Raw genomic sequence first — 24,605 nt, forward strand, 5'->3', positions numbered from 1 at the left:
TTCACAGAAAGCAATCTTGTTCTTTCAAACTGTATCCCCAGGTTTACAAATCAATGAGAGCAGGACCAGAGTAGTCTGTTATCCTGTGCATGTGGCATTTCATATTTTCGTCAGTTAAATTCTGCAGACTCTTTAGTATCTTCTGCTGACACTGCTGTAACAATCATTTCTGACTTTTACCTGCCAGGTCCATCAACTCTTAGCTTGATTATGATAATGACTGCCTACAAATCCCTTCTCTTCAATCCCTGAGATAGCACCTGATGCATGGTAGGGGTTCAGTGATTAGTTATTTCACTGGCTTTACTGTATGCCTAGCATAGGATCAAGTGGTGATGAACACAGCTGGATCTGACAAGGAGAAAGCAGTGTGTAAGCAAGGTGGGAGCAAGGAGGACAGGGCAAATCATTCTGCCTGGGGTCTGAGCAAGCCTTCAAAACCATGACACTCAAGGATGAAGGATGCACCGGAACTAAGACTGGAGACAGGCTACGTTAAAGACAAGAAATAAGGAGAACAAAGACGTGCAGGTGTGAGACTGTAGGAGTGTTTCCCCAGTGACTGGAGGGTCAGGTTCATGCTGGGGGAGGAATGAGGAGGTGATAGGGCTGGAAAGATACAAGGGTGGGCTGCCGTAAACCTGGGGCCATCTCAGATTTCTAAGGATGGAAATTTCTAGGATGAGGAAAAAAGCATAATGACATTAGATCAAAATTTAATTTGGTGTTTTTAGTAAAAGCATAGAGGAATAGGGGTGAAGAGTTTTGAGTTTTAATTTTTGTTGCTAAATATATGTGCAAGACAAGTTATATTGTCTGACCCTCTGGGATCAGTTCTATGCTATATACTATTAGTGTAGTTTGTATTTGATACTAGACTTCAAGGGAGTTTTGTGTGCCAACAAAATATCCAGGTCTTGATTTATATAAAATTAATAAAGCAAACATTTCATACTCCATTGGTCATGTGAATAAACGAAATAATTTCTAATCTTAGTGACACAGGGAGCTGTTAACTTGATTGCCTGCTGATGTTCCTCTTCCCTTTTGCTTTGCGCTTTGTAAACTCTATGCGAGCTGACAATGCACCAAGTGACTTTAAAGCCAGTTGAACTTTTAGGGACAGGACTACTACTGGGAAAGAAATGGGGACTACTTTATTGTGCTACTTCTGAGCCTTATTTTGCATGGCATTAGCTGCACTTTATTTGGGGGAAATGATCCCAAAACTTTGATTTCTGAGGAGGTTCTTGCCTGTCTTCTCCAGTTCATGGAACAGAACATTTATCTTTAGGTGGCGTTCATGGCTAATTTTCATCCTGAAAACCATTTAGTAAACATTTATTTGTGGATATACCTGATCTGAACAAAAAGTAGCTAATGACATGCAGGTATTCCATACAGTCTTTAAAAATATTTTCCGTATTTCAAAAATAATGCATTTCCTGTCAAGTATAGAAACTTGAAAAATAAAGAAAAATACAACTATTCAAATAAAATGACCTGAAATTCTATTGGAACATTAGATTCAAAGGAACATTTTGTTCTCTGTGCATACTCCTATTTTTCTATGCATTTGAATACTGCTGTAACATACTGTGGATACTTCTCTTTTTAGTAAGAGTACAGTATTAACTGTTCAGAACTTGGATCTGAGGTTGAATTCTGATACAGTAATTGATTGACACTGTGGCTTTTTATCAACTTATTTAACTTTCCAAAATCTCTGTTTTGTTTTCTATGAATGGAAATAACCATGTCTACTTTGTGGGGGCAGAATAAGACTAAAATAAGGAACCGTGTTTAAAGCAGATCATGATTACTCAGAGCAGTTATGTGAGTCCTTCGATATTGGATATTGAAATTATTTCTAGCTTTTCCCTGCATATGTGGTGTTTGCTAAGCCACGCACCGTGAGAGCCATCAGATTCATTACCATTTAGTTATTACCATTTAATGAGTTGAGATTACAGATTTACAGAGCCAGACTCTTGCTCCATTGCATGTTGTCCCAGATAGAGGTTTCTTCATTGATTTCTCCAAGTCGTGCCTTCTCTCATTTATTCCCACCATGCCTTTGGTCACTCACTTGATTGATGTGGGGTTTATTCTGCAGTGAGACACTCTGTCACATGCCCTGCCCACTGGACTTGATAAGAAGGAACTGGTGGATGGGGCAGATAACAGAGATGCATATGACCTTCTGGGTGGGTCTAGTGTCTAGGTCTGTGTCATTTCTGGCAACAGGCTCAGCCTTAGAGTTTCATATGAGGCCCTTTCACCAGTCTTTCATGGAGGGCCCTGGAGTCTGCGGGTGGAACTAAGTGAGATATGGATTTCATATGGAGACTCAGCTACCAGCGTGAAGTGGAATGGATGAAGGAGAGACTAGCACAAATTAAATTTGGTGCTGCTTAAGCTGGTGATATGGGTCAGCAATGCATTTGTCTTCTTGGTGATGTCATAGAGCCTCACACTACTCCATCCCCCAACTATTTTATTCATAGAAAATGTAATAAAATGAGATAATATGAAGTTTTAAAATTTAACTCCAAAAAAAACTTCTGGAAGAGCAGAAGCTCTATGTGCCGCTGGGAGTGTGAGTTGCTACTACAGCTGATGTAGAGGGTGACTCGAGGCAAAAGTGTGCATCCTGCTCCTAGGAACCCAACTGTTATGGATTAACAACTGGTGGTCAACTTAACACTAACTTAACGCTAGTGGAATTAAATCACCATGCTGCTGAGCGTAGATGTTTCACGTGTGGAAAGTTGCCAGCATAAATAGAGACATGGAGAAGTTGAAGTGTTAATGGGTTGAGGCATTGAGGCATTGTGGGTTTTCCTACATGTTGCTGTTTGAGCTGTTAAGTTCTCCTAGAGAAACTTTGGTCCTCACATCAAACATTGCTTCCTGGCTCTGGAGGGTAAGATGTGTGCTGCTTGGTCTTCAGGATGAACTTGTCACGCTGGCTTCCTGGCATGTACTAGACTGTGCTTGTCGTTGGAGGAGCTCGGGGCCTCCATGTTGCTGAGGATGGCTGTGGTGCCTTTCAGGACAGCCCTGCTCTTTGTTGTGAATGTGACTTCTCGGCTCTAGCGTAGAACCCTCATCCCACCAGCACAGCTCCTTCACCCTGCTGGCATAGACTTTCTGGCTTCCACTGCTGACCTTTGGGCCTTCCTGGCAGGATCCATAAAAGAGACTGGTGTGAGTTCTTGGGGGCTCTGGACCTCCAGTTGGACTCGTGGGAGGCATCGTCGTGAGCTCTGGGTTTTCATCTAGACTCATGTGAGACACTGCTGTGGGATTTAGGCCCTTGACTAAATATTCTATGTCTTTGGTGTTGTGGATAGATTTCCTGCATTTTCTTGTGTTAACTCCCGGTGACCATTATAAAAATAATATTATAAACTCCATGTCCTGGTTCTAGTTGTTCTCTGCACAACCCTTGACTACAGCACCATCCTAGAAAACCTCGCACACAGAATTTAGAAGGCAAGAAGTGGATGTTGCATGCAGATATTCACTGCAGTGTTGTTTGCAACAGTAAGAAATCAGTATTACAGAAGAATGGCCAGTAAATTAGGCTAGGTTTACATGATGAAATAGTAGAAAGCAGTTAAAGTAGATGATCTAGACTTATATATATCAGCCTGAATTTTAAAATTTTGAGTTAAAATATATGAATTGAGTAGCTATTGGAATATTATATGTTTATATTAGTTAAAGAATATATAAATAATACTTTATATATTATATGTAGTAAAAGTGTACACATAAGAGTATTTTGAACTCATTTAGATAACAAGCCTGATATCTAGAGAAAGAAGAGGATGAGATAAAGCATCCCAAACTTGTGCTCTTTGGGTATTTATCTTTTTAAAAAAGCGCTAAAGCAAACACGGTAAAATTAAAATTTAAGGGAGTTGAGGTATGTTCTCATTACCTTTATTATATGATTTACATATTCATTTTATAAAATGGGGAAATGGAGGAGAAAATTAATACATGAGCATAATAAAGAGAAGTTCTAACAGTGCAAGGGGATATAAGTTCCCTTTCCTCCAGTTCCTCTCCTCTCTCCTGTGGCCAGAGTTTTTCCTGTTGAGAGCTTCTGATATAGAAATACATAGCATCTTTCTCTTTCTCTCTTTCTTTCTTTCTTTCTTTCTTTCTTTCTTTCTTTCTTTCTTTCTTTCTTTCTTTCTTTCTTTCTTTCTTTCTTTCTTTCTTTCATCTTTCCTGCACAGTTAATGCTCTTCACTGTTTTCACTGAACTATACAAATCTCAGAGGTCATTCACCCTATAATTTCTGACACTATCTTCTCAAGAAATTCTTGCTTCATAAAGGTAAGTTACAATTATAGTTTCTCTAATGTTCAATTTTCAAGTCGCTGCTCTAGACTATAGAAGACCAATTTTAGAGAGACAATTGTCAAGGTTGATTGTGCTCAGACTTAGACTGACCTTGAAAACAAAATTTGAAAGGCACCTTCCTAAATGATCGAATGCATCAAGCATGGAACCAGAGAGAATATTAGGGTGCACACATCTGAAGGATTCATACCCCTCAAAAGAAAAGCAAATTTGGCCTTGAGCAAATAGGTTCAGATAGTTTCATATGGGCAAACTGGTTTGCTGCTGTTGCTACTTTTATAAGTCACTCTACAAGACCATAATTGCACATTTGGGTTGCTGTTGGATCCGATAATGTTAATTTGGTTCTCATTTGTATCCTATTCAGTGTTATGAAACTAAATGTTTGTTATTTGGTGGTTTTAGGAAAATTGATAGGACTGAAACAATAAATCTCTATTTTAGGGAAAATTGAGGAAAAAGTCCCTTTAAAATATCTAAATTCTTTTAGATAAGAAGAGAAAAATAAAGTTTACAAAATAGTGGAGTGGAGCTTGGTAGTCGAGCTGTGGCTGCCAGGTGTCTGGCCTGCCTGTTAGAGTTTGTTATGGGATCACAGCAAGGCTGGATACACAGAGCATGGAAAGCCCCTTATTCTTGTCAGCGTGGAGTTTGGCTTACAGCCCTCTCTTCTCAAAGGTGGAGGCTTTTGGCATTTATTATATTGTTTTCCTGTCCCTCCTTAAAGAGAAAAAAATCCAATGCTTTTTTCCCCCCTAAAATTCTCCACAGTTGAATTTGGGAGTATCAGAGGGCAGAATTCCTCCTGTGAGTCCCATAGGAGGAAAGTGGCCACTTTACCCATCCATTTATCATGTAAATACGCCCTGCTCCACCTATTTACCCTCATGGTGTCCATAAGAATTTCAAAAGGCAAAGCTGCAGAAGTTCTAGGTAGGAGTCCCTTGTCTTTATATTTTATACAGTGTCCATGGTGGTCAAAATTCTTAAATTTCTTTGCACTTCAGTTTCCTCAACCTAAAAGGAAGTTAGTAGTATCCCTTTCCAGAAATGATATTCAGAATATGTGGTAGCAGTGTAGCTTGGCTGTTGTCAGACAAATGACATTTGCATACTGTAAGGTTGTGCCTGGTGCTTGCCAGCTGCGTGTCAATCAGGACTACTTGGTGAAGCAGATGCAAGGGTAAAATGAAAACAGTGTGCTTTGCTAATTGCAAGGGGGTGCACACATTTGTATTACTAACACAAAGAGCCTGGGGTGGAAAGGACATTTGAGAGGTACTTTGAGGTGCTTGGCTAGAAGATTCTTGAATGAGAGTAAGAAATGATTTTCTCAACATATTTAACTGATTTTGTAAGCTTATTTAAACATACGCTTGTTATACAACTCAGAAACTCAAACTCTAGGTATTTACCTATGACAAATGAAAATAAACGTCCACATACAGGATTGAATGTGACTATCTACTATAGTTTTATTAGGGGTGTCTATAAACTTATGATGGTTTTCCATGCCCATCCACTACCTGGTGTTGCATCCATATGACACAGTGCTATAAAAAAGAGACAGATGAGTGACAGATTCAACAACAGGGAGTGATCTCAAAAGCATGACACTAAGTGAAATAAATCATGCAAAAATGTTACATATGATTCCATTTTTATGAAATTTATAAAAGGCAAGACTTTAGTGGCAGAGAGCATTATAACTATAGTTGGATCTTTGTGAGGTTGTCTTCCCTAAACCACTGTAGTTTTCTAAAGTTTAGGACCATATCTTTTACACCTTGCTGACAGAGTCAAAAAATGTTCATAGGATGAAAGGAGTGTTTCAAAGACAGTGGTGAGGCTGTGTGTAATGGAAAACAGGAAAGGAAAGGAAGACGTAACTTGATCCCAATGTCACTGAGTAGTTAGAACAATTTTGGACAAGTTGGTTGATGTGTGAGTCTCAGTTTTCCCATATAGGGGTGCTCTATTACATAACTAAGAGAATATATGTGGAAAGTACTCCAGACATAGTAACACAGTTTGCATACACAAATTATTATCGTATCATTGGAACAGTGCAATTTTTCAGCTCTAAGATATAGTGACGCAAAGCAAGTCCAATAAAATATGCTCACTTCCAGCTGTTTAAGCAGTTTCTGTACTCCGTTGGCATATTCCCTTGACTCCTTAGAGCAACTCATTAGAACTTCTTGTGAGAGACATTTGCAGTCTTGTGAAATATATTCACCCTACATTATTTATCACAGAAACAGTCATCAACTAATCTGTAAAATAGCTGAAAGTGTGAATCTGGTCTTATTTACCTTGGCGTCCTATATAGTACTTAATAGAGTGTATTGAACCCAAATATGATAAAATGGCAACCAAGCACAGTTTAACATACAAGTCTTGAGAAATGTTATCTAGTTTCTTTATGAAGGCTAACCATCAAAATAGTGTTACAATTACATCTCATTTTTAGATGCTGTTAACGTAATTTTGGTTTTCCACAGAAAATTTTCAAGTTTGTGTTAATAAAAATGCCCTGAATCTTTGGAAGTCCATAGATATCTTCACTTGGAACTTTGTAAGACTGTAAGAGTTTCATTGCATGTAAAATCCATTTTTCCTTAAGTCTTAAAATCTGAACTGTAGAATATTGTATGGTATTTTTCCAGCATTTCATAAGCGTTTTCATAGGATTTTGCCTTGACTATTAAGCAGTTGCTTCAGTTTTAAGTCACAGAGAAAGCACCAGGTTTTGAACCACCCACTATTCATCCTTGCCTCTGTTCATCATGATGTTCAGTTTCTGTTGAACTTACTGATATTATACAGAACAAAATGGAAGACAATCTAAGCAAGTACATACATTTTAAAGTACATTAAAAATATGTCAAAATAATATTGGGGATAATGTGACTTTTGAGGCACAGGATAAAAAGAAAAATGGACAAGAAAATGTGAAAGATATATATTTTGCCAACAGTATACATTAGAGTTATAACAGAGAGCAAAAGTGTCTCTACATTATAGTGATATTTAATAGGTGAATTTGTATTTTTAGGCCATTTAAACCTGTGTTCTAATTTTGGGAAGCTGTTTAAGATAATTGACTAATTTGTTGATTCTTTTGAATAATATGCCAAGGGCCACTAACTTTTTTTCAGTCTATATAGATATTTATCTGAATATATTTTTGGTTAGAATGTGAAAATATTTGTAGAATAAATCCAGTGCTTATGCTTATTTACTTTACATAAATCGGAGTTCCCCATGAGTGACTGTAAAAATTGTAGGAAGTAGAATTTGAATATAAAACAAATGTTTGTTTATGGGTTTTATTTAGAAACCCACATTAGAGATCTGATAGTTGGGATATTAACCCAATAATTCCTTCTTTGTGGGTTATTATTTTCATATACAATTATATATTCATATGAGGCAATTCTCTTTGGAGTACCCAAAGAGAAATATTACATTTTTGCCAAATGAGTTCTTTTCAATATTCTAATCTAGCAAATTCGCATGTAAGGAAAGCAGTTTATTTCCAGCGTGGCTATTTCCATACATTTTCTGTTCACCCTTCCCATCACCCATGTAAAAGCAGTGTTGCTACTTCTCAGAACTTTTAAGTTTGATGGTGTGGCACCACGGTGGGTTGCACAACACAACAAGGAGGTTTCACGCCATCCATCTGTAATTACATTGAAATTTACGGTAGTATTTAAAAGGATTAACAGCACTTTCAAAAATTATGTGGGAAACAACATGTATTAATTTTTAGGGCTCTTTATTGGCAAACATATTGTTACTCTTGTCTCTTGCCTCATTGTGTAACTTCTCTTTTTGACTGTAATTGCTGTAAACTGCTTCAAAGATTGAGTTATTAGTGTGATTGGGAGGGAGGGAGGACCCTGGCTCTTAGGTTGTTTGGAGTGGCTGAGGTACAAACATGAAGGTGGATATAGGTGATTGAGGTAGGAGAATATTACAGTAGCAGAAAGAGATCCTTAGGGAAGAAGCCTTGAAAACAGGGTTGAGGTCTTTGCCATCCTTTGCGAAGTCCCTGCTGTGCCTGGCAGGGCACTTGTCTAGGAGGAGAGGGCAGCCTTGCTACCTGGACAACTGAGGGACCAACAAACAGTCGTAGAAAACATGGATTACCTTTGAAGATTTCTTCCCTCACCCTGAGCCACTCCATGGTTTCTTGACATTGTGTTCTTTCTTTCCTTTATAAGAAATAATGTTCATATTTAAAGAAAACTCAAATTTTGTTTGTAAAGAAACAAAACTCAGTTTGTTATCAAGTCTGATGGTGATGTGGCCCCTGCTCTGAGAGTTCTCCCTGTAATTTTGTTGCTGTTGGGTTAAACCAGAAGAATACAGTTATAAAGTAAATGGATTTCATTTCATTTACATTTTACTTGGAAACTTCCAGCTCTCCCTTTTCCCTAGAGTGACAATAGGAATTTCAGTGTGGCAGGTAGAGATTGTCTAGAATTTGGCTTTAATCAAAGCATGACTTTTGCTATTTTTCTAACTTGGGCCCCAACTTGAGCTCAACCATTCTCCTGTATAGCAAGAGCCATTCTAAGCTTTTTTGAGAGGAAACAGAATAGGGAAAAGCTAGAAGGCTGAGGACTGGGGATCTCTGACATCAATTAGTACCCATATTACTGACTTCAGGAGTCAACAAATGGCTAATGTTTGTTTTTGTGGGGTGTCTTTCAAGTGAGAGCATGGTGCTTTTCCATGACTGTGTTCAGATGATAGGACATTTCTTGACGCTAAGCTTTTACTTACAGATTGGGATACACTTGATGAGTGAATTTGTTAGATTCTAGAAGGAAAAAATAATCCAGAAAGACAGGTGGGAATTAAGAACTCAGGAATGATCGAGTCAGTTTAGTGCTTGACTGAACTTGAGCCCTTGAAAAAATTGCTGTAGAAATCAGGGCCAGAGGGACATGTCGTCAGTCTGGCTCCAGAAAGGGAAGAGGAAAGGAAATGGGGAGGAGCTGATGCAGAGGCCTCTTCTAACCTCTGGCATTTTAACCATGCGTCACACTGTTCCCCTGATTTCTCTGGCCTCTTGCAAGGCTGGCAGAGCCTACAGGTGACTGGCTTTTAATTTCAACAACCAGGCAGGGCAAGTTCTTTTGATGACTGACATCTACCTTCTCTGGATTTTTTCAGCATTTAAAATGGTCCCTTTATGGCGAATGAGATTAGTTATTTAATCTTTCCCAATTAATTTATGTTACTTCTGGCTCCAAAATTACATTTTTAAAAATTCTATTTAGTGCTCACCAATATACTAAGAATGCGTTGACTAAATAAAATATTTTTGGATATTATTTTATTGTACCTACCTAAAGCAAGAATAATATCAAGCAACTTGATTTCAGATAAATTAGGTCTTTAATTTTTTAATGGGCAGAAAAATTAATTTGTTGGTTTCCTTAAACTCTATATGTTTCCTCCTGTCAGTGGAATGCACAACTATAAGAACCTTTTCCCACTTAAGCTGGAGTTTGTGAATGTTGCAAAGGCAGCTAAGAAGTATTCTTTTTTCTGATTACTTTGGAACTAGTACACTTTTTGCTGGAAGGATCAGAAGCCAGAAACTCAAAGGCTTTTGGCCCAAAGCTGTGAGAAGAATCTCGATGGATGGATGAATGGATGGATGCTCCAGGACAGAGGTTCCTTACAAGTTAGGGAAGTTTGTCTATATTGACAGAAGCAATCTGTTTGCCTTAGAAAGTTTGTTATTAGTGGCAAAGCCAGTAAATCTTTCTATTTTATATTCTTTGAGGGCAAACAAAGCCTGTATCATCTGGAATTTTCCCACTATATTTGGGGACTTGACTACCTATTACCCGTTTGCTGCACAAGTGTATCCTGAGGAAAATCTGAGTTCATTGGCAACCAACCGGTGGAAGTACACTGCCACAGATTCAAACACATGTTGTTGCCAGTTGTCTTGATTTATCAGAGGATATCCACTGCTGTGTTGATCTGTACTTCCCTGTTTGAATGATCAATATGGGACACACCATCAGTTCTCCAAGTTTTGGGGGAAAGAGTCCATTGTTTAATTATTTTTTAATTGAATTCTCATCAAGTTCTTTCCTTTTTCTCACTGTACCCCACTTACTAGTCCCATATCAAGTCATTCAGTAAAAAGTGTTGATCCTATTTGTAAAATTTATGCAAACTTAACCACTTCTTTTATTAAACAGGCTAGGTCAGCAGGCACCATCATTTTTACTTAGATCTTCTTTCCCAATGGTTTCACCATTTTCAAGTCTGTTTTTCCTCTGTTTCATAACAATAAAAACAACATCTTTTCTATGAAGATTCAATTACATGGATTCCTGTAGAAAGGAATACTTAGAAAAAATATTATTACACAATTATCTTTGAAAATACATCTCAGGGCCAGGGATTTAGCTCAGAGGCATCAGCACCTGCCTGGCAAGTGTGGGGTCATGAGTTCAATCCCTGGTACAAAAAAAAAAAAAAATATATATATATATATATATATATATATATATATATATATATATTAAGCAAATATTTGAGGACCAATTATTTGCCCTATACTGTTTTTCCTTTGACCATAGAAAAGTCTCATCCTTTTTAGTTCTTGAGTTTTTAAGATTTTAAGAAATAAACTAATTTGTACAATTAACATGTAAAAATTGTATGTATTTATGGTGCATGACATGATGTTTTGATGTGTGCATACATTGTGGAATAACTAAATCAAACATTTAATGTATGCCTTATCTCATCTTTTGCATAATAAGAATCTTTAAACTCTTAATAGTTTTTAAGTATTCATTTTATTGTTATTTACTGTAGTTATCATGATGTGCAATAGATTTCTTGAATTTACTCTTCCTAAACTTTTTTGACTTATAACCAGTATTTTCCCATTCCTTTCATCTTCCAGTCTCTGGTAACCATCATTTTATTTTATTTCAATGAGTTTAAGTTTTTTAAGATTCCACATATAAATTATATCATGTGATTTTTTTGTATTTGACTTATTTAACAGGATATCCTCCCAGGATCATCACAAACGACAACCTTACCTTCTTTCCAAAGGTTGAATAGCATTCCATTTGGTGTATATGCCACATTTTTTTTACTCAGTCACCTGCTGATAGACACTCAAGTGGGTTCCATGTATTTTGGCTATTGTATTGTAAAAATATTATAAATAGGGCTACAGTAAACATGAGAATTTAGATCTCTCTGACATACTGTACTGATTTCATATGTTCTGGTAGGATTACTGGGTCACATATGGCATTTCTATATTGAATTTTTGAGGAAACTCCATAAAGTTTTCCATAATGATGGTACTAATTTACATTGACCTTAACAATGTCCAAAGGTGTATTTTTCTCTATATCCTCATCAATACGTACTCTAACTCTTTACTATGATTTTCCAGGCCCTGCATGATATAGTCCCTGCCTTTCCCTTAGACGTTACCTTCTGTTCCTGTTTCACCTCCCTTATTACAGCTCTTCAGCTACAGGGTTGTTCTTTTACTTCCCCCAGAAAAGCTTTCCTGCCTAAGGACCTCTTACATGCAGTGACTTCTGCAAGGAGTGTGCTGGTTTCCTTTTTTCTTGTCCTTAGCTTTTTAGCATAAAGCCTTTAAATTCTCAGCTTAAAAGTCTGCATAGAGAGGTCTTCTCTACATTAATCCAAAGGAAGTTTGTTTCCCTCACTCTTCAGCACCTAGAAAACATAGAATAACAGTGTCTTATGCAAAGTAGACATTTCTTTTTTGTCATGTAAAGTTATGAATAACTCTGCTCTAGGTTGTTAGAAACCTAAGCTCTGGTTAGGAACCCAGATGCTGCCTATGTAGTCCTTTCCAAATCTACCTCAGAGTTCAAATGGCACCTTCCATTTTCATTTGAGTGACTAGGAAAGTCTAAACAAGCATCTCCCCCATAAAGTAATTTTGTAGCATCTAGCTATGGAGAAATTGGAAAATTAAATCTTTTTTCTGTGTAGTTATATTACTGCAAAATTAAATTTTTATTACTGGAGGAGAGGGAGAAAATGGATAAGAAGGGTGGAACAATGTCCCCACATCTTAAACTCATAGTAAAAATGTCCATTATTATATCATATGTTGTTTTATTATGATCCACAAAACTATTTTATTTTATTTTTATTTATTTAAAATTTTTTGGTAGAGCTGCAAAATAGCTTTCTAATAAGAACTTTGTGCCTCTCCTGGGAAACTAGTTTTCCTATTATGGACCTTGTGATTTTTGTGTCTTGCTCTTTGCTTTGTTTGCCAAGTACCATAAAGTCCTCTCCAGCAAATGCATAAACCTTACAGTGTGTATTTTCCAATAATATTAATCATGGATTTATTTTCCTTTTTTTTTTTTTTTTTTGCTTTTTTCTCATCTACTTTTACCTTTTAATGCATTTTTTCACGACTTCAGAATTTTTTGTATTTTGGTAATAAGCCTGGAAATGAGTAAATACAAGTACAAATAAGATCTGTATTTAATGAATAAAATTAAAGTGCATATATCATGGATTTGTTGAAAGAATCAAATGAGTTGAGGAGGAGCAAAGATGGCAGATAGATAATAACTGGCTACGGAAGTTCCCCGAGAGCGTCAACTTAGAGTTCAACATAATAGAGAGTGGGGAGCCCAAAACAGAGGGAGATGAATTCTCTTGCCCCAAGAAGAAATTAAGGTGACTTGCCGACCATCCGAGGTCCCACTGCGACTGGCCGATGGCGTGACGGGGTCCCACCACCACTTGCCCAGGTTCTACCACGCCCTTCTGGGGTCCCACTGGGACTTGCCAGGTCCACTATGACTGGCTGGGGTCACACCGCGACTGGCCAGGGTCCCGCTGAGACTTGCCAGGGTCTCACTGCGACTTGCCCAGCCGTCCAAGGTCCTGCCGCTTAGACTCACTGGAGGCGCAGTTACATTGAGTTCAAGAGTCAGCAAGCCAAACGGAGAGCTTAGTTGGCAGGGAGCCTACATTGACCTGTAGTGAGTGACAGGAGTGGAGCCATTCCATAAATAGGGGGGCTTCAGAGGACAACATTCTGGGACCGGGCAGGACTGGCAAGAACAAGGGGCAGCAGTGACTTCAGTCAGTTGTTCCCTTCCTGAACAGGATTGGTGAAGTAAACTAGGCCTAGGTCATGTGACCCCGCTGAGTCCCAGTAGGCTATCTGAGGTCAAGTCCCTGGGGTGTCACATTCTAATCACACTGGCCCAGTGGGGCCTTGGAGGTTTGGCTGGTCTGGAGGAGAGGTCATGCCTAGTAATACGATAGTGCAGGTCACAGCAGCTTAACTGATCTGGAGGGGAGGGGCTGGCATACACTGTCCCTGACTACAACTCACTAGCACACTGCAGTGTGAAAGGTCATCTAGCCAGCACACTTCAGAAGAATTGTAACCAAAAAAGAAAGAAACTGGGGCCTCCTGAAAGAAGCAAAAAAGATGGGAAGAGGAAGCAATAACAAAAAGTCCCCAGGACCCAACCCTGAGAACATTGACCCAGGACATGAAAATACAAAGGAGAATGAGAACAGCAAACATGCAATACCAGACACAGTGCCAGTAGACATAAAAAGATATATTTGGGACCTCATAGATGAGTTCAAAAGTGAAATATTTAGCCAAATAAAGCAAGATATAAGAAGATTAATAAAAGAGATACTAAGCAACCCTCAAGCAGACACAGTTGGAAGAAGGGAGGAACTCAAACACAGGAGAGAACCATTTGGTGAAGAATATAAAAAATATATATAGAATACATGAAGCAGATTCAAAGAGATCACCAGGAAATTAAAAACTATGGAAAGATGGCAAATCAGCTTGAAAGAAACTAAGGATAGATTATCCAAACTGGAGGACAATTTTGCAATGTGGGACTATGAAAGGGAAAACTTTTTAAAAATAACAAGGAAATAAGCAGTAACAATACAAAGGCTAGAAGATGACAAAAGGATCTATAACATGAGAATAAAGAATGTAAGTGAAGAAGCTGGGATACAAACCAAGGAACTACAAAGGTTATTCACAGAAATAATTAAGGAAAACATCCCAAACACAGGAAAAGGAAATGATATTCTGATATATGAGGCAAACAGAACTCCAGCCACTTACAACCAAAACAGAGCTACACACAGGCATAAAATAATCAAGATCCCAGAAATTCAATGTAAGAACAGAATATTAAAAGCTGTTAGAGAAAAGAAAGATAACCTACAGAGGAAGGCCTATCAGAATAATGGCAAACTTCTCGACACAAACCATCAAGTCAAGAATAGCCTTGAGCAAAATATTCTAAGCCCTGAAAGAAAATAACCGCCATCTCAGATTGTTATACCCTGCTAAACTGTCTCTAGAAATTAATGGAGAAACAAGATGCTTCCAAGACAAAGAGGAACTTGGGAAATTTGCAACCACCAATCCAACTCTACAGAGAATACTCCAGGGCATTCTAGAGAGAGAAAAAAGTACTAGGATTCCATGAACAGTGGCAGAGAGGCCTTAATGAATGGAGCAGAAAACAGAATGAAGAAGATAAGCAGACAACTGATGGCAAAAAAAGAGCATAACAGAAATAAGGCAGAAAAGATTTTATTCAAAACTGATACGTTTGATAGTATCAAGTCTGTAGTATAGGCAACTGCACTGAAGATGACAAGACTCAATGATACACATTCTGGTTTGATAATTGCTGTTTTTTTAAGTTCTATACTATATACAAAGTTGTGTTTTTATTAATACTGTTATGTACTGACATATTCAATTATACTATGTCTGATGAGATAGCCAGTTCTATTGGAGATAACAAGAGACAACACAGGAACTATGGTAGAACTCCTTGTACAATGGTCTTATATGTTTATTTATTTTCATGTGTTTATAGGAATATGTTTTGTTCTGCCTTGCTTTGTTTTGTTTCTCCCTCTAATGTAGAAAGGATAGAAATATATGTTAAGATTCATGCATGTGCAGAATCTATAAACAGTTTATGAGAACTGAACATATGACACATGATGAAATGAACAAGTTGAAGAAAAAGAGACACTAAAATACCCAGTGCTGATCCTGGAGTGTCATAATGTGAAACCCAGCAATAGTATTTTTCTTTGTTCAGAGTGATATTAGCCAGCTTGGGTTTTTTCAATCTCAACATAATTGAAGAGATGAATAACTACATGTATGTTTAAGTGTATAGGGTTGATAATCATATTTCTAAGTTTTTGTTGGATAGTTGACAGTTGAACAGTTTGAATCCCCACTTTATAAGCTCCACTTTAGTATGTTTAGTAACTATTGGTAAGACAATCTGTAATCATCAACTAGTGATTTCTTACTGTTTATTTTTTTCTTTGAAATTATGTATTATTTCTACCCATTTTCTGTTTTGTTTAGTCTTTCTTTAAATTTAAAAAAAAAAAAAAAAGACACTACAGTACCCAGTGCTGATCATGGAGTGTCATGATGTGAAATCCAGCAATGCTATTATTCTTTGTTTAGAATGATTTTAATCTGCTTTAGTTTTTTTAATCTAAACATAAATGAAGATATGGTTAAATGCACGTATGTTTAAGTGTATGGAATTGACAACCATGTTACTAAGTTTTTGTTGGACAGTTGAATAGAACTGTTTGCAGTCTCGCTATTTGAATTTCTACTTTACATGTTCCATTTTTGTATCTTGAACAACTATTTGTAAAACGACAATATGTAAACATCGAGTGATTTCTTAGTTTATTTTTTTTTTGTGAACGTATGTATTATTTCTACCTATTTTCTGTTTGTGTAGTCTTTCTTTAAATAAAATTGAAAAAAATAAGAATCAAATGAGTTAATACAAGTAAGCATTTAGACCAGAGTGTGGCACATTGTAAGACCTAAATAAATGTCAGTTGTCTATTTCTGTGATTTTAATTAAATAAAACTGCGTGAAGACACAATTTTATTAACACTTCAAAACTGTGTTAAATAAACAAAAATGATGTAAATATGTATTTAAGGACCAGTCGGGAAAAATTATTTTTATGTCTCATAAGGTTGTAATCTATGTAGCAGCTAGTAAATACATTGTGCTGTATGATTAATATGTTAAAAACCATTGTCATATAGCTTCTAAGACATTAGAAATGTCTGGTTTTTAACATCTTGTTGATAAAATATATAGAGAGATGATCAATTATGTGAGAAGTCAATTACCAAAAGAAGTGGAGGATTCAATTAGCAAGAGAAATGTTGTTTTCTCTCTATTTCTATTTTTCTCTGGTGGAGACAGAAGGTCTCCATCAGATAAGTCTAGGTTTGCAACCCTGTGATCTAAGTCAAGTCTGAATTTTCATATTAGTATATTTACTAAGACGAAAGCAGTAATGCGTATACCTCGAGACATAAACATTACATGAAATTGTATAGATAAGCAGCCTTGCATGGTGCCTGGTCTGTGTGTGCATATAACACTCATTTCTGTTACCATTAGGTTTGTGTAGATCTTTTAAGTTGGAAAAGTATTACCTTTACCTCCTGGGTTTACTTCGAGTATAAACAGATCTAATGTTTTTCTGTATTACATATTTGCAATATCTGTCCTACAGTGTGACAAAAACTCTACAATTGCTTATATTTTTGATTGTCTATTTGAGGTGGTATCAAAACGTGGTTTTCAAATGTGGTTCAAGGATTCTTGGGAGCTATGCCAAATTTTGAACCCTATCATAGCATTTGTGCTTCAGTTTCTAGTGTGAATTAATAAATTATTCATATTGCTAAGTAGATGTCTGGTTTTCATTAATTGGTAGCTCATCAAAAAATTCTCATTCATTTTGTTGGAAATAAATGGCCTGAAAGTCTTTTAGCCCTGCCAAAGTGGATCTTGAACAATATGGTCAATTTAATTCAATTGAGTAACCATACATTGAATTTAGAGTATGAGAAAAGCATTGAGCTACATATTGTGGCAATGTCAGTCTCTGTGGTGGCCATGTGTTGTTTACTACCCAGGATTCATTTTCCTTGTATCTGGGAACTGCAGCCTTTGCCTCTTCCCCACCATTTGATTTGGGTAAGATTGGCCTCTTATCCAGGTCTCGGGATGCATGGGTCTTGTGTGGCTTACAGCGGTCGGCATAGCCTACTGCATAGCTAGATTACTGGATTCAGGAGAGCCCCATGACTCAGAAGGCTCAAACAAAAATCTATGCGTGGACTCCTGAAAAACTGCAGCTTCTGTTTTTTGTGCAAGCGTTTGTTGGAAGATAGTCTCTATTTCCCTGGTCAGTGTAGTAGAGGTGTGTGACCTGAGGGAACCTATACCCATCATGGGGCAGAACAGTACACAACCCTGAAGCTGAACTGACACCATGGGAGACAGCACTAGGAGCTGGGACCTGCTTAAAGCCAGCCCTGCCACTGGTCACATGAGCCAAATGAAGCCCTTTCAAGCCAAAGGAAGAGGAGCTTGCTGTCATTTTCAGGTATAAGAATCATTTTCTCATCCCAGGCATCAGAAAAAAAATCCATTCATGGTAGTTGGCACTCAAGCATTACTACTATTCTAGAATGCTTATTCATATCTGTAATAAAATGTGACCCAAGGACTAAACTTATTGCAGAAAGTAAACGACAAATGAAACATTTATTGAAATGGATTTGGACTCAGTCTGCCCTGAATTTAAGTCCAGACGCTGACACTTCAAGTTGCTTGCACCTCAGTTTTCTCACCTATTAAATGGGGTTAATGCCTGTATTGCCATTGGTTTCTCTATTCCTTTTAATACTTATCTTCACTTATAAAATGTAGCTCAGGCTCTTCTATTGTGACTTTAAATTACAGCACGATTAGCACCAATAGTTGAATTTGTGGACGTCTAGTCAAAGTACTTTCATAAATGGGGTGGGAAATTTCCATGTGTTGTGGGTTTCATGTGTTTGGATATTAGTATCATGTCTAATTCTTCTTGAGGCACCGAGTTACATCATTTTCAATCATGACACCCAGTCTGATTTCCTATAATTTGAAGCAGAAATTCTGTTTTGTATTTTTTTGACCAAGCATTACTTCTCTACGAAGAGCATAAAGCACTCAACATTTCCAAAAATCACTTAAAAAAGCCACATAAACATTTTGGAATACTGACGTGGCATAGTGTTATTTTATCTCTCTGTTAGAACACTGAAATAACACTATTTTGTGCCTAACACCGACACAAACACACCAGTTTCTGTCATTTTGCCCTTGGTTGGTGAAGATGAAATTCATTGAGAAAATGCATTTAGAGTGAAGTAGTGAAATTTGCTGAAAGTATACAAAATAAATTTTCAATATGACGTGGCTACCCTTTAGAAAAAACATTTAGTGGTTAGCTAACTGAAGCTGCCAGTATTATATTTGAATGAACTGCAGAGTTAGTATGCTTTTTAAAATTCTTTGTCATGTGAGTCTACATGTGTTAGAACATCAGCAATTGCTAAATTCTTCAAATGTGCTCGTTTTCTGCTGTTTGGTGTTGATCTTTCAACCACCTTGACATGTTGTAGGAGAAAAGTCAGTATCTAATTTTCACTGAACAATGTTCATTAAGGTATGTGGTATATTCATTCTATATTTTATCAGTCATAGATTATGAAAAAACTCTGCTACAATCTTGAAATTCAGGACCCTGTGTCAGTCATGCTCACTCAGGGATGCTGCATAAGGACTGTGCTACAGAATCTCAGTCGCTTAGCACCAGCAAGATTTATTTCCTGGTCACTTTATATATTTAAATTGCCAGTTGGTAGTAACTTTCCTCTGCCTCGGGTTTGTGATTTGTTTCTTCTTATTCTAAGACATATACTTGATGAGCAGCTCCCATCTAGCATATGCCATTCTGGTGGCTGAGGGCAATGAACTTTTAAGACACAAAACCAGATGTTGCAGTGGTCTTGCCAAGCTGTGTGTTGTGTTCATTCACATTCCATTGGCCAGAGTAAGTTGTTGGACAGTCCCAGGGTCAGTGTCTTCAACAGAGATACTGTTCTTTACAAGCTGATTGGCAGAAATGTGTTATCCTCCAATAAGAAAGGTGAAAAGGAATAATGGAGTGTTTCATGGGTCTGCTTTGGGTAGGGCCACTACGCCTTTTGTTGTTACATCCTCATCGTTTTCTGCTGCTTCTCCAAAAATACCATTTTCCTGCTTTTTTTTCCTATTTCTCCATTATTGCCTCCTATTGTAGTAAGGGGTTTGCAAGGAGAACCTGACAATATAGGACACTGAATTTATAGTATTATTTATAATGGTCATCCAAGGAGTCAAATATAAAGAAAGTACAGGAAAGCTGTCCATACAATAAAGACCTAGAGGATCCTGAATCCCATACCACTGTCCTGTATGAGTTCAGCTGACGATCCAGAGCACATGACAATGCCTCCCACGAGTCCAACTGGAGGCCTAAGAGCCCACGACAATGACTCATGCAAGTCTGTTTCTTGAATTTGCCCTGGGAAGGTCCAAAGGTCAGTGGTGGAAGCTAGGAAGTCTATGCCAATAGGGTGAAGGATCTGTGCCTGTAGGTTGAGGTTTTTGCAATGGAGCCAAGAAGTGATGCTCAAAATAATCACCAGGGCTCCCCAGAAAAGTACCACAGCCATCCTCAGTGACAACAAGGTCTCAAGATCTTCTGACAATGAGAAGAGCTGAGTTCATAATGAAACCACTGTGACAAGCTTCTCCTGGAGACTGACTGGCACACCTGGTGTCTCCAGAGCTAGGAAGTGATGCTCAAAGTAAGGATCAGAGCTCCCCCAAAGTGAACCGCAGCCATTCTCAGAACAAGGTCCTGAGCCCTTTGGATGATTACAGCGAGTTCATATCAGGAAAACCAGCATGACAAGCTCCTCTGGGAGAACCAACAGTTCCAAACAACAACACTTAGGAGAATCCACAGTGCTACTCTTCTCCACGTCTTTTTATGCTGGCAACATGCAGCACCATGCTGATACAGTTCAGCTGGTGTTAAGTTGACCACCAGTTTTTAATCTACCATGCTTACTGAATTAATTTAAATATTTGAGGTTTGTTTTTCCATGGAAAGTGTATGACACATCACAGAATTCTCTTTAAACAAACGGACCCTCAAGAAATCAGTGCCCTGATGTTCTTTTATCTGCTTTGCTATGAATTTGCAATTTCCTTACCACTTAAGGCCAAAACGTTGAGTTTCCAAGAGCAACTTCCTTCTGCATAACTGAGCTCAAGAAGGGCCAGTCATCTAAGGACTTAGTTATCTTGCACAGTACACCTGGTAGATATTATGTGATAAAAGCGAGAAGCTAGGCTTCCTTTTGGGTAGGGCTAGCCTGTTTCCTGCTTGGAGTTAAATCTTCTTCTGAAATCAGGGAATTAACTTCTTCAAACATACTGTATAGAATTGAGCCCCAGAGACACATTTTTCTGTCTGTAGTCTTTGGCTGTTAATGGTAGAAAACATAAAATTCTCCCCTCTCGATCCTCTTATGGGTCCTTAGGAGAATTCAAGTCAGAAGAGATGGAGAGAGTCTTTCTCAACCCCCACGGAATGGACAACGTGAGCCAATACCATGGTGGTAGATTTGAAGGGAGATTTCAGTAGCCATCACAATCAGCCTGAGTGCCTTAAAAATGAATTGATCAGTTTTGAAAATTAGGTGTGGAAAATTAAGAGGAATCTGAGGATTTCTGTATGTTTTGTGACACAATAAGATGTATCTAAGATAGTCACTTTAGGAGTATTTTTAGCATCAGCACTACACTCTAGCCTGAAATTAACCACTGTAATCCTTTTCCTCACTTTAACAAAGTCTGCTGATTCTTGTCCTAGAACAAGGCTCTGCCCTCCCCAAGGTTCTCTGTGAATAGGCTGGGACCTCGAGTGATAACAGCATCCAGATTTATGAGCAGAATCCTGGAAATAACTAATAACTGACAACTTAGGCCTGCATTTATGTAGCTGTTTCTTTTTCCTTTTTTATTCCTCTTAATAGGAAAATACTGAGCTGTTTTTGGATGTATTTTAAATTTATGAGAGAACAGTAAATACAGTTAATAGGAAGAGCATGACCCTTGGATGCAAATAGCGAATAATTCAAATCTCAGCTTCAATGCCTAGTACTTGTATGAGCTTAATTCTTGGCGCCTTGGAATCCACATAAAAACTACTTTGCAGAGCTGCTGTGAACATCATAATAAATGATAGACACTGAAATGTAGCTGTTACTGTCATCGATTATTCTGACCTACACAAATATACAGATCTCAGAAGTGAAGGGTGGTAAGGGATGGGGCTTCTTGTCATTGTTTGTTCATTTTATGTGTGTGCTTGTGCATGTGTGTGCCTTCATATGTGTGTATATCACCTGTATATGCTAGGCGTCGTTTAGCTGGTCAGAAACATCAATGAATACAATAGACAAAAGTTTTTATCTCCCAGGTAGCTTACATTATCAGAGTGAGTACGACTGGATGATGCTAAACACTGTGAAAATGAGGAGAAAACAAAAGAAGCTGAGAGGGCTAAGCTTGCGAGTGGGCTGCATTTAGGAACAGGAATTTCAGGGTAGGTGTTACTGTGAACCTATCACTAGTTTTGTGTGCTTAGGGTCTGTTTTCATGAACTATCTTTTGAAATAGGAGAGTGAGAAGCAAGGAGATGAGAACAGAGGAGAAGTGGGGTGTGCCGATCAGTAGGAAAGCTCAAGTACTTCCTGTGCACAATATGTGTCAGAGCACAAACCCGTACAGAAGAGTGAAGTTTTCCAGGAGGCCTAGTTTTATTTTATTCAATTTGAACAAACATCTTCCTGCAATATTCTGTATGCACCCTGCCTTCCCAAATGATGGCTGCTGAGTGCAGCCCGTTTGGTCTGTGGCTGCTAGAGGAGTCATCATTGTGACTGATACCTGTTTGGGGACTGTCATGCACCAGGTCCTTCTGGGCCAGTAGAGATGTTCTCAGCTATTTGCCCTGTATGGTGGTCTGAGCCTGCAGTGACTCTGCATTCTACCCACATGTAGCTATATACATGTAAAGATGAATTAACTAAAAGTAAGTGACATGAAAATTCGGTTTCTCATTCTCATTCATTTCTAGTGCTCAATAGCCACATGTGGCCGCTGAGCAGTGTGTGAGGCAGCAGGTACACAGAATATGTCCACTGTGGAAAGTCTGATTAGCATTTGTTAGTTTGCATATTTTTAACTCTGATTTTTTTATAGTGCTGCTCTCACTTTTCAGTCTGTTTTCTCCTTTTGATGTACCATTTCTCATAGCTTACCAGTTTAAAGACCAGATGTAGCATTTTCTATAAAGTAAGGGTAGCCAGGCTCTAAGAGATGGATGCCTAAAGAGATTTCTTATGTTCAAGCATCTGAGTTTTCGCACTTAGAATTTGTATCTGGAGTCTGACTGCCCAGTGCGTTTTGCCTTGCAGCTGTTCCCTTGGTGGTAAGAGAATCAGACTTCTCAGTTACTGGGGGATAAGGGCTATCAAACTTTAATGGTAAAATCGCACATTCATAGAAATGCTTTAGATCCAGTCAGTGATCCCTTATTTGGAGCAGTGCTATTCAAGGAATATTTAAGGACTCACTGCCTACACAGAGACCAAGCTCTGTATCAGTCCCTAGAGATACAAACAAAAATGAACATGGTCTCAAACGCTAAGGGGAAATCACAGTTTGACTGAGAGAGAGAGAGAGAGAGAGAGAAGAGAAGAGAGAGAATATCGTAAGTAAAGCTTCATTATTTTAGTGCCCAGCTATGTCCAAGGTATCTGAAAGTCTGGGTGAGGGCAGTGGATGGTGGTGAAGTTGAATGGACTCCTGAGTGATAAATAATTGTTAGTAACATAAGGAAGTTCGCACAAGGGAGTCAGTTAGAGGCGATGTACCATCCCCTGAACAAGGACACCATGGAGTGGATAGCATAGAATGAGAATGGGAACTCCTAGGTTTAGTATTGATGAAATTGCAAAATAAAAGGGAGCCTGTGTTTTGTAAATGTAGGCAGGCTTTGACAGGAGGTTGAAAAAGGGACTTTAGTAGGGGTGAGAAAGTAGCAGTGTGACAGTGCTGTTAGCAGATGTGACTCTCAATCACCCTCTCAGGTGGCTATGTGGGGGTAATTAGAGGGATCTGGGCTGGAAGCTGGGACTCCAGGAGTGGGGAGAGGGACTTGCAAGAGTCTGAAAGAGAAATCATGGGGACCCTATGTGAGAGAGTGCAATGGGATGGAACACAGGACACGAGTCCAAGCAATATTGATGTCTAGGGCATGAAATTATTCATGTTTGAGGACTGTTTAGATGTAGGGGGATGAAAGAGACAGAGGAATCAGAGACGATTCTCAACTTTCAGGAAAACAGACTAATTCAAAGTCTTCCAAGTTTATGGTGGTAGACTTTGACCTGTAGTTGCTGCTAGTGATTCACACTGGCAACTCTGCTGTCCAGGTTGATTTTAGTTCTTCGGGATGCCAGTCTCTCATGTGCTAAAAAACCTGAATGTAGACCACAGTGAGCTACCACCCTCCTATGACTTTATGACTTTAATTTTGAAAATTTACAGAAATTTTTAGTGGCTCTGCTCCAGACACCAAAATTCCCCCATTGCTGGGACATCGCTTGGGTGGATTGTTAAACATGTTATTCATTAGGAACAGCTGAACACCATTATCAAAATTCCTACAGTATGCCAACAATAGCACCAGTCAAATTTCAAGGTAACTGCAGGTTTCAGAGAGTCATGAATCCTTATTTATATTTTATGCATATTTATCATATAGAAATACTGTAATTTCCTTATTTTCCATAATTATACACTGGTGGTTTTTTTTTTTTTGAAGGAGGGAATAATATAAATTAAGTCCCAAATCCTGAATATTAGTGGAGATGTGCTTATAGATTTGTGGCTGATCACGGTGAAGTAAAAGTACAAACCAAGCTGGACAGGGGAGCAGAACAGGAGAGGAGGCAAAGGGTTCATGCTGATGGGGCCTGTATTAAAACAAGTATTCTCTACTACCTGACACAGTTTTAAAAGAATTCTATGTAACAGTTTAAAATTTAATGGCACCCATTAAGCTTTAAGATAAAAAAATCTAGTTCTCTAGTTTATAATCCTAAAGAAGTATGACAAATACACATTGATTCTTCAGT

At 38.1% G+C, this 24,605-nt stretch overlaps 1 protein-coding gene across 2 annotated transcripts in view; it reads left to right on the forward strand.

Moving 5' to 3' along the window:
• Cpq (carboxypeptidase Q) overlaps positions 1 to 24,605 on the forward strand; it is a 360,271-nt gene that overhangs the window by 21,616 nt on the left and 314,050 nt on the right. The window lies entirely within an intron of this gene.

Source organism: Cavia porcellus, unplaced genomic scaffold (assembly GCF_034190915.1).
Source record: "Cavia porcellus strain 051 isolate PalLab524CR breed Dunkin Hartley unplaced genomic scaffold, mCavPor4.1 scaffold_10, whole genome shotgun sequence".
Lineage (NCBI taxonomy): Eukaryota > Metazoa > Chordata > Mammalia > Rodentia > Caviidae > Cavia > Cavia porcellus.